A 12,203-nucleotide genomic window follows, 5' to 3' on the forward strand; every position below is an offset into this window, starting at 1 on the left:
GCTGCTCATGATTAGACCATTTGCTCGTTCCACTTGACCATTAGTTTGAGGGTGGTAGACTGAAGCGTAGTCGAGCTTGATGCCCATGTTTTTGCACCAGAGTTTTACCTCGTCGGCCGTGAAATTCGTGCCGTTATCAGTGGTGATGCTGTGGGGGACGCGAAAACGGTGTACTACCCCAGATATGAAGTCTATCACAGGTCCGTATTCTGCCGTTTTAACCGGCTTGGCTTCTATCCATTTGGTGAATTTATCCACCATGACCAATAAGTATTTGTGCTTGTGGGTTCCCCCTTTAAGGGGTACAACCATGTCAAGCCCCCAGATCGCGAACGGCCAAGTGATGGGTATAGTTTTGAGGGTGGTGGGTGGCATGTGGCTCTGATTAGCAAAGAGCTGGCAACCGACGCATCGTTGGACTAAGTCCTGAGCATCTGCCCGGGCGGTCGACCAATAAAATCCTGTACGGAAGGCTTGCCTACAAGGGCCCGGGCGGCGGCATGGTGCCCGCCGAGTCTGGTGTGAATTTCAGCCAGGAGATTTCGCCCTTCCTCTTCGGAGATACACCTTTGAAGGACTCCGGTTGTGCTTTTCTTATAAAGTTCTCCCTCATGGACCTTGTAGGCTTTAGATCACCGAACTATGCAGCGGGCCTCATTTTGTTCTTCGGGAAGTTCCTGCCTAATTAAGTAGGCTAGGGATGGTTCTGTCCACGGGGCAATTACTGCCAGTATTTTGTGGGCTGAATCTGTTATTTCATTGGCTGAGCCACCGATTGTGTCAGAATGTTCTGTGTTAGGTGATGCAGTTGGTTCCGGATTGTTATTGCCGGACTCCTCTTCCCATAATACAGATGGCTTAAAGAGCCGCTCCAGGAAGATGTTTGGAGGGACGGCGTCGCGTTTTGCGCCGATGCGTGCCAACACGTCTGCTGCCTGGTTATTATCCCGGGTTACATGGTGGAATTCGAGTCCTTCGAACCGGGCTGACATTTTTAGGACAGCATTATGGTAGGCTGCAATTTTTGGATCCTTGGCGTCAAAGTCTCCATTTACTTGGGATATTGCGAGGTTTGAATCCCCACGCACCTCTAGGCGTTGAATACCCATGGAGATTGCCATCCGGAGGCCATGTAGAAGGGCCTCGTATTCGGCTGCATTGTTGGAGTCCGTGTACATTATTTGAAGCACGTATTGGACCGTGTCTCCGGTTGGGGACATCAAGACGATGCCAGCCCCCAAGCCAGCCAACATTTTGGAGCCGTCGAAGTGCATGATCCAATTGGAGTATGCGCCATACTCTTTAGGGAGTTCGGCTTCGGTCCATTCGACAATGAAGTCAGCCAAAACTTGCGACTTTATAGCTCGCCGTGGTTTGTAGGTTATGTCAAATGGTAAGAGCTCAATGGCCCGTTTTGCAATCCTGCCCGTCACGTCGTGATTATTTATAATATCGTTGAGAGGCACTTCGGAGGCCACCGTTATGGAACACTCTTGAAAGTAGTGTCGCAGCTTCCGGGATGCCATGAACACCGCATACGCTATCTTTTGATAGTGTGGGTACCGGGACTTGCATGGAGTTAAGACAGTGGATACGTAGTACACTGGTTTTTGAAGAGGGAATTTGTGCCCTTCTGTTTCTCGTTCGACGACGAGTACCGCGCTGACAACTTGATGTGTTGCTGCGATATACAATAACATTGGTTCGCCCAGGTTGGGCGCGGCCAGGACCGGATTTGTTGCCAATACGGCCTTAATTTCTTTGAGTCCGGCCGTGGCAGCATCCGTCCATTCGAAATGTTTGGTGCGCCGGAGGAGGCGATAGAGGGGTAGTGCCTGTTCTCCCAAACGGGAGATGAGGCGGCTTAGAGCCGCCACACATCTAGTTAGTTTTTGTATTTGCTTGAGGTCTTTTGGGATATCCAATTGTGATAGAGCTTGGATCTTGGCTGGGTTTGCTTCAGTTCCTCTACCGGATACAATGAAGCCCAAGAGCTTTCCGGCTGGTACGCCAAAAACACATTTTTCTGGGTTGAGCTTAATGTCATATGCTCGGAGGTTGTCGAATGTCACCCTTAAGTCGTCTACTAGAGTTTCGACGTTTTTGGTCTTGACGACCACATAGTCTACGTATGCCTCTACTATTTTGCCTATCTGGGTAGCCAGACATGTCTGAATCATGCGCTGATATGTTGCGCCGGCGTTTTTGAGTCCGAAGGGCATTGTGTTGAAGCAGAATGGTCCGTATGGAGTAATGAATGCCGTTGCGGCCAGGTCTTTTTCCGCCATCTTGATTTGATGGTATCCGGAGTATGCGTCGAGGAAGCACAATGAATCGTGCCCTGCGGTAGCATCGATGATTTGGTCGATGCGAGGGAGAGGGAAATGGTCCTTTGGACAGGCCTTGTTAAGGTCTTTGAAATCGACACAAAGGCGCCAGGATTTGTCCTTTTTTGGTACCATTACCAGGTTGGCTAGCCAGTCTGGATGTTTTATATCTCTAATGAATCCGGCTTATAAGAGTTTGGCTAGCTCCTCTCCCATTGCCTGTCTTTTGGGTTCAGAAAATCGCCGAAGAGCCTGTTTGACTGGCTTGAATCCTTTTAGGATATTTAGACTGTGCTCTACCAGCCTGCGTGCGATTCCTGGCATGTCTGAAGGGTGCCAGGCAAAAATGTCCCAATTTTCCCGAAGGAATTCTTGTAGTGCGGCTTCTACATCAGGATTTAATTGTGCCCCAATGGAGGCCGTCTTTGTGGGGTCCGTTGGATGGACCTGGAATTTGACTATTTCGTCTGCTGGTTTAAAAGAGGTGGACTTAGACCTCTTATCGAGTATCACATCGTCCCTATCCACCATGGAGCGCAGCGCAGTGAGTTCCTCTACCGCTAGGGCTTCGGATAATGCCTCTAGGGTCAGTGCGGCTGTCTTATTTTCAGCGCGGAGTGCTAATCTGGATCACTGACAAGAGTGATTATTCCATTGGGCCCGGGCATTTTGAGCTTCATGTACCCATAATGAGGTATAGCTTGGAAGATTGTGAATGCCTCTCGCCCTAACAAGGCGTGGTATCCGCTGCCGAATGGGGCCACTTGGAACGTGACCTCTTCGGACCTGTAGTTGTCCGGCGAGCCGAACACTACGTCTAGTGTGATTTTTCCTGTGCAGCATACTTCTCGACTAGGGATTATTCCCCTGAAGGTTGTGCTGCTTCGCTCAATGCGGCTCCAGTCAATTTCCATTTTTTGAAGGGTTTCCTCGTAGGTAAGACGAAAGCCGTCCACTATCGGACTGAGGACCAATGCGGCTGGTGCTCGAGCTGTTCAGAATTTAGGTTCATCGCTGGCATTGAAGGTGATAGCCGTTTCGCTCCATGGATTTGTTGTTGCTACTTGGTAGACTTCGGTGAGGCTGCGAATTGTTCGCTTCCGCATGTTATTTGATGTGAAAGTCCCGAAGACTGTTAATATCGTACTGGTACTGCTGGGCTGGTTGCCCGGGGCTAGAGAGCCTTCGCCATTTTTGGCCACCTGCCGTAGTATCCAACATGCTCGAAGGCTATGTGTTGGAGTGGCGCCCTCCGTACTGTGGATTTTACAGGGTTCGTTGAGCCATCCCTCCAGTACGGTTCCGTGCCCTTTAGGGGGTTTTTGCTTTTTGGTTTTTAACCCAGGTGCTTGAGTATGACGCACCCTTTTATTTCGGACTGGGGTTGTATTCAGGGCCGGATTGTCCCAAAACCTGGTTTTGGTTTTCCAGGCGCTCTCCATCGCACAGTATTTTTGTACAATGGTCGCTAGGTCGGCGAAGCGTGTAACTTCGCGACAACTTATGGCGTTCATGATTCCCTTGTCCGTGCAATTGTTGCAGAAAATTGAAATCGCGTTTTCTTCACGGCAGTCCTTTATCCTGTTCATAACCAGGAGGAATATGGCCCAGCAATGATGTACTGTTTCATCGGGCTCTTGCCGTATTTGAGATAGATCGCTTATGTTTGGGTGGGCGGGTGGAATTAAGTTCGTAACCCCGCCCGATCTGAGGCTCAAAGGCCAAGAAGTTTCCGGATTTGGAAGCTTGGTTTGTTGGATGTTTTCCGACAAATCTGGTCCGATGCCTGACTTTAGGTTCAGTATTTGATTGACGTACGTCCCTCCGCGGGAATCCGGCATGGAGGGATCAGGAATCCGGACATAGCTGGTTTTTAACATAGAAGAAGAGTCGCCGCATTGTTACTTTAAGACCAATCTGATCGTAGTCTGTAGCGACTTCCAGGGCGGCGATGCGATCCAAGAGCTCGTTTACGGAGGAGAGCTCAATCGGATCTAGCTGCTCGGCGAATTCCGAGTTGACGTGAAGATCACTTTTGATGACCTGAGAGGTCATCGTCGGGGCGGTGGCCGAACAGGCGGTCATAAGAAAACCACCTAGCTAGATAGTTTGGCCGGCGGCCAAAGCTCCCTTGACGACGGCGCCGTCTTTAAAGACGGGAAAAGGCATCCTTCCTGATTGCGACGGCACAGAGGAACTCTCAATGAAAGCACCAATGTCGGTGTCAAAACCGGCGGATCTCGGGTAGGGGGTCCCAAACTGTGCGTCTAGGCGGATGGTAACAGGAGACAAGGGACATGATGTTTTACCCAGGTCCGGGCCCTTTTGATGGAGGTAAAACCCTACGTCCTGGTTGATTAATATTGATGATGTGTGTTACAAGAGTAGATCTACCACGAGATCAAGGAGGCTAAACCCTAGAAGCTAGCCTATGGTATGATTGTTGTTTGTCCTACGGACTAAAGCCATCCGGTTTATATAGACACCGGAGAGGGCTAGGGTTACACGCAGTCGGTCACAATGGTAGGAGATCTACATATCCGTATCGCCAAGCTTGCCCTCCACGCCAAGGAAAGTCCCATCTGAACACGGGACGAAGTCTATAATATTCTATCTTCATAGTCTTGGAGTCCGGCCGATGATGATAGTTCGCTTATCCGGACACCCCCTAGTCCAGGACTCCCTCAGTAGCCCCTGGGTATTTGATACTTGTTCGGTTGCTAAGATTAGTAACTCGAAACAGGAGTTATAGAATAAACAGAGACTAGTTGAGGGTGAAGTGACGATGTGTGTTGGAAGTGGTTCCAATATTGATATGATCATCATCGCACACTCCCTATACTTTCAAGATTAATGTAGAACCTAAATAAATGTTATTTGGTGTTTGCGTTGGGCATAAATATGATTAGATCATGTTTATTGCGATACGATTATTCATCTAAGACAGAGAATAAATTGTTTTTCTATTTACATGAATAAAACCTTCTATGGTCATACACCCAATGTTGATGGTTTATTGAATCTTGATCGTAGTAAGACACATATTCATAATATTGATGCCAAAAGATGCAAAGTTGATAATGATAGTGCAACATATTTGTGGCACTGCCGTTTGGGTCATATCGGTGTAAAGCGCATGAAGAAACTCATAAAGATGGATTTTTGGAATCATTTGATTATGAATCATTTGATGCTTGCGAACCGTGCCTTATGGGCAAGATGACTAAAACTCCATTCTCCGGAAAAATGGAACGAGCTAGTGACTTATTGGAAATAATATATACCGATGTATGCGGTCCAATGAGTGTTGATGCTCGTGGCGGGTATCATTATTTTCTGACCTTCACAAATGATTTGAGTAGATATAGGTATATGTACTTAATGAAACACAAGTCTGATACATTTGAAAAGTTCAAGGAATTTCAGAGTGAAGTGGAGAATCATCGTAACAAGAAAAATAAAGTTTCTACGATCTGATCGTAGAGGAGAATATTTGAGTTACGAGTTTTGCCTTTATTTAAAACAATGTGGAATAGTTTCATAGCTCAGGCGAGATGGAACACCACAGCGTAATGGTGTGTCCGAACGTCGTAACCGCACTTTATTGGATATGGTGTGATCTATGATGTCTCTTACTAGGTTACCACTATAGTTTTGGGGTTATGCATTAGAGACAGCTACATTCACGTTAAACTGGGCACCATCAAAATCTGTTTAGACGATGCCTTATGGAACTATGGTTTGGCAAGAAACCAAAGTTGTCGTCTCTTAAATTTTGGGTCGGCGATGCTTATGTGAAAAAGCATCAACCTGATAAGCTCGAACCCAAATCGAAGAAGTGCGTCTTCATAGGATACCCAAAGGAAACTGTTGGGTACAACTTCTATCACAGATCCAAAGGCAAGATATTCGTTGCTGAGAATGGATCCTTTCTAGAGAAGTAGTTTCTCTCGAAAGAAGTGAGTGGGAGGAAAGTAGAACCTGATGAGTTAATGTACCTTCTCCCAAATTGGAAAGTAGTTCATCACAGAAATCAGTTCCAGTGATTCCTACACCAATTAGTGAGGGAGCTAATGATGATGATCATGAAACTTCAGATCAAGTTACTACAGAACCTCGTAGGTCTTCCAGAGTATGGTCCGCACCAGAGTGGTACAATAATCCTATTTTGGAAGTCATGTTACTAGACCATGATGAACCCAGATTCCGCGAAATGGCTTGAGGCCATGAAATCTGAGATGGGATCCATGTATGAGAACAAAGTGTGGACTTTGGTGGAATTGCCCGATGATCGGCAAGCCATAGAATATAAATGGATCTTCAAGAGGAAGACGGACGCTGATAGTAGTGTTACTGTCTACAAAGCTCGACTTGTCGCAATAGGTTTTCGACAAGTTCAAGGTGTTGACTACAATGAGATTTTCTCAACTATAGAGATGCTTAAATCCGTCCGAATCATGTTAGCAGTTGCCATATTTTATGAAATCTGGCAAATGGATGTCAAAACTACATTCCTTAAATGGATATTTCTTAAAGAAGAGTTGTATATGAGGCAACCAGAAGGTTTTGTCAATCCTAAAGGTACTAACAAGGTGTGCAAACTCCAGCGATCCATCTATGGACTGGTGCAAGCATCTCGGAGTTGGAATATACACTTTGATGAGTTGATCAAAGCATATAGTTTTATACAAACCTGAAGTGAAACCTGTATTTACAAGATAGTGAGTGGGAGCACTACAGCCTTTCTGATTAGTATATGTGAATGACATATAGTTAATCAGAAATGATGTAGAATTTTCTGGAAAACATAAAGGAGAGTTTGAAAGGAGTTTTTCAAAGAAAGGCCTCGGTGAAGTTGCTTATATATTGGGCATCAAGATCTATAGAGATAGATCAAGATGCTTCATAAGATTTTTCAATGAATACATACCTTGACAAGTTTTTTGAAAGAGTTCAACATGGATCAGTCAAAGAAGAAGTTCTTGCCTGTATTACAAGGTGTAAAGTTGAGTAAGACTCAAATCCCGACCACGAGAGAAGATAGAAAGAGACTGAAAGTCATTCCCTATGCCATAGTCATAGGTTCTATAAAGTATGTTGTGTTGTGTACCAGACCTATTGTGCACCTTGCCATGAATTTGGCAAGGGGGTACAATAGTGATCTATGAGTAGATCACTGGACAGCGGTCAAAATTATCCTTAGTGAGGACTAAGGAAATATTTCTTGATTATGGAGGTGATAAAGAGTTCATCGTAAAGAGTTACATCGATGCAAGCTTTTACACCGATCCAGATGACTCTAAGTCTCAATCTGGATAAATATTGAAAGTGGGAGCAATTAGCTAGATTAGCTCCATTCAGAGAATTGTAGACATGGAATATTTGCAAAATACATACGGCCCTGAATGTGACAGACCTGTTGACTAAACTTCTCTCACGAGCAAAACATGATCACACCTTAGTGTTCTTTGGGTGTTAATCACATAGCAATGTGAACTAGATTATTGACTCTAGTAAACCCTTTGGGTGTTGGTCACATGGCTATGTGAACTATGGGTGTTAATCACATACAGATGTGAACTATTGGTGTTAAATCACATGGCGATGTGAACTAGATTATTGACTCTAGTGCAAGTGGGAGACTGAAGGAAATATGCCCTAGAGGCAATGATAAAGTTATTATTTATTTCCTTATTTCATGATAAATATTTCTTATTCATGCTATAGTTGTATTAACCAGAAACTTAGTACAAGTGTGAATACATAGAAAAAACATATTGTCCCTAGTATGCCTCTACTTGACTAGCTCGTTTATCAAAGATGGTTATGTTTCCTAACCATAGACATGTGTTGTCATTTGATGAACGTGATCACATCATTAGGAGAATGATGTGATGGACATGACCCATCTGTTAGCATAGCATTATGACCGTGTCAGTTTCATTGCTACTGCTTTCTTCATGACTTATACAAGTTCCCCAAACTATGAGATGCTGCAACTCCCGAATAACGGAGCAACATTTTGTGTGCTACCAAACGTCACAACGTAAAAGGGTGATTATAAAGGTGCTCTACAGGTGTCTCCGAAGGTGTTTGTTGGGTTGGCATAGATCGAGATTAGGATTTGTCACTCCGTGTTTTGGAGAGGTATCTCTGGTCCCTCTCGGTAATACTCATCACTATAAGCCTTGCAAGAATTGTGACTAATGAGTTAGTTGTGGGATGAAGTATGATGGAACAAGTAAAGAGACTTGCCCGTAACGAGATTGAACTAGGTATGATGATACCGACGAATGAATCTCGGGCAAGTAAAATACCGATGACAAAGGGAACAACATATGTTGTTATGCGGTTTGACCAATAAAGATCTTCATAGAATATGTAGGAGCCAATATGAGCAACCAGGTTCCGCTATTGGTTATTGACCGGAGATGTGTCTCGGTCATGTCTACATAGTTCTCGAACCCGTAGGGTCCGCACGCGTAACGTTCGATGACGATTTGTATTATGAGTTATGTGATTTGATGACCTAAGTTTGTTCGGAGTCCCGGATGAGATCACAGACATGGCGAAGAGTCTCGAAATGGTCGAAAGGTAAAGATTCATATATTGGAAGGTTGCATTTGGACATCGGAATGGTTCCGTGTGCTTCAGGCATTTTTCCGGAGTACCGGGAGGTTACCGGAACCCCACGGGGAAAGATATGGGCCTTATGGGCCATAGGAGGGAGGTTAACCAGCCCACAAGGGGCTGGTCCACCCCTACAAGGGAGGAGGCCTAATTGGACTTGGGAAGGGGGTGACACCCCCCTTTCCTTCTCCTACTCCCTCTCCTTCCCCTTTTCCCTCTCTGGTAGAAGGAAAAAAAGGGTGGGGCCGAATCCTACTAGGACCGGAGTCCTAGTAGGACTCCCCTCTCCCTGGCGCGCCCCTTGTTGGCCGGCCTCCTCCTCCCATCCTTTATATATGGGGCATGTGGCACCCCAAAAACACAACACACAACACAAGTTGATCTTTTAGCCATGTGCGGTGCCCCCTCCACAGTTACACACCTCGGTCATATCGTCGTAGTGCTTAGGCGAAGCCCTGCTCCGGTAACTTCATCATCACCGTCGCCACGCCGTCGTGCTGATGAAACTCTCCCTCAACCTCAAATGGATCAAGAGTACGAGGGACGTCATCGAGTTGAACGTGTGCTGAACGCGGAGGTGCCGTATGTTCGGTATTTGGATCGGTTGGATCATGAAGACGTTTGACTACATCAACCGCGTTAACTAAACGCTTCCGCTTTCGGTCTACGATGGTACGTGGACACACTCTCCCCTATCATTGCTATGCATCACCTAGATAGATCTTGCGTGATCGTACGAATTTTTTTGAAATTACCGCGTTCCCCAACACAGATGGCAAAGAGGGGGCCGTTAGGTTGTTCTCATTAGTGGGCCAACCTCCCTCTTTGCCGTCTACTAGCAGACAACAAATATTCTATGTCATTTGCTGGCGGACGGGAAAGAACTGTCTGATGATAAACATGATCTTTGACGTCAGCCCTTTCTTTGCCGTCAGCTAGCTGAAGGCAAAGAATTGGCTGACAACAAAGATCCCGATTCCAGTAGTGTATATATGTATGTTAATTTTTTGACCAAATGTTCATGTGGATGATGATGGTATACTGCACATGCTTTCTGCAAAATAGCCTATTTGGTCAAATTGTGCGGGGTTGATAGTTTGAAATGCCTAAATGATTTCAAGCAGTCGCACACTGTTTGAAATAACCAACTGTGTGCGATAATAAAAATGTGGCAGACACATATGACATGTCAATTTTGTGCGGTTTCAAAAACAAAGCTGATGGGTGAAGGCTAACAAACCGTAAGAACTGACTTACACATCATACAATGTACATACACAAAATGTGTGCAATAATACACGATCACATACCATCAAGCTTTGTAAACTGTCTGTGAAAAATAATGTTCCCCCATGTTCTAAACAAGGAAATTGTGTTTGATCACTTGACTTCAACAATTTGATAATGGAGTGCCATGAGTGGATCGATCACATACATTTATAATTAAGGGATTGTTTGTCATTCTTTAATTATCACACACAGTTTGTCAATGCAATTGTCTATGTTTGCTTGTCCAATCGCACATGATTGGTTTATACCGAATGTGGTTAATGAATCAGTCCAGCGCATACAATTTTCCTTACCGTCAGCGATTGACTACCCCATCATCAACCCACCCAAGCACATGGTTTTAGAAACTGTCTGGATTGGGGGTAAAAACCATGTGAATAGCGGACGGAGGTACTGGTGTGTCTACGATTACCATCCTTATGATGTTCGTTGGCTCCATGTGTGAGTAGAACCCTAGTTCTCGGGGATATGGATGAACCTTGGTGTGTATAGGATCTGTAATGTTATATGGATATGTGATCCTCTATTGAATGCTTAGTTTAATAAACTTAACTTTTGACTGTTGTGATGGGGCCGCACTCAACATCACCACAGAAAGGCTACAAACTGTATCATTGTCATTGTAAAGGTTACGATGTGAAGGTAATTCAAGTGATAGTAAAATCCTTTGCTTCTAGCCATTGTAATTGATACGGGATTTACGCAGAACCTTAGATAGGCCACGTCCATGGGGTAACCCTTAATTACCTTTGTCATAACCCGTAGGGGGATACTAGGTGGTGGCGCGCGTGTCATGAAGTCTAACTAGAGTAGAATGTGTTATGTACCTGGCTCCACCCAGCTTAATTGTCAAGAGTGGCTCAAGTATCCAGACCACACTATGCTGATGCATAGGGTGTGTTAGAAATATACCAATGGGAATTCCAGACTCCCTAAGAATGCCTTACTCCTTTGTTAATTTTTGTTTACTACTCGTGTTGTTGTTTTCTATTTACTTTTATGTTATTAACTTTCTATTCACTCTATATCAAATCAATATTTAATTCCACCCTCAATTTGTTTGGATTCTTACTTGCAGGCACAAATCCATAATTCACTACAAGAGGCAACACTTAATTCATGTGCTCCATGTAGGACGATACTCTTACTTCGAAAAGGCTAGAAGTAAACCATGTGCACTTGTAGGCCATCAATCATTGAGCTCGAAAGAGACAATTCTTGGGCCATAGTATTGAAACATAAGCCACAACAAAAAACCCTCATTTGTATGCCACCTTTTGGCACAATCTTGAGAACTTAGAGATACCTATTCTTGATGCACCACAACAGAAGTAAGGGCGTGCTAGCATTGACTTGAGAACATTAGTGGGAAGTGGTGAGAAACTCTATACACTACTGGAATGAGGATCTTTGTTGTCAGCCAGCTATTTACAGTCTGCTAGCTAACGTCAAAGAATGTCTTTGCCATTAGCTTACAGAAAGCTGGCGACAAAGAAAGAGCGGACGGCAAACAGGGTGTTTGCCGTCAGCCAGCTCTTTGCCGCCTACTAGTAGACAACATAGAAGCTTTGCCGTCGGCTAGCAGACGACAAAGAGGGAGGGTGGCCTACTAGCAAGGGCCACCTAACAGCCACTTTCTTTGCCGTCTGCTAGCATACGGCAAAGCTTCTTTGCCGTCCGCAAGCAGACGGCAAAGAGAATAGCCAACCTAACGGCCGTTTCCCCCCGACCCCAGCCCACTAGCGATGCTCTTTGTCGTCTGCTAGCAGAAGGCAAAGAAATTAAACCTAACTAAAAACGGTCGGACTCGCGCCCTTCCGTGTGCATGCCGGCCCCGCTGCCAACCTGCACCGCCCCTGCCGCACCCGATCCCCACCGACGCCGCCGCTCCCGACCACCACCACCCCCAAAGCCCCCGACTCCCCATTTCCCCTCGCCCCTGACCCCCCGCTGACC

The sequence above is a fragment of the Triticum aestivum genome, chromosome 4B (genome assembly GCF_018294505.1).
Source record: "Triticum aestivum cultivar Chinese Spring chromosome 4B, IWGSC CS RefSeq v2.1, whole genome shotgun sequence".
NCBI classification, from domain to species: domain Eukaryota; kingdom Viridiplantae; phylum Streptophyta; class Magnoliopsida; order Poales; family Poaceae; genus Triticum; species Triticum aestivum.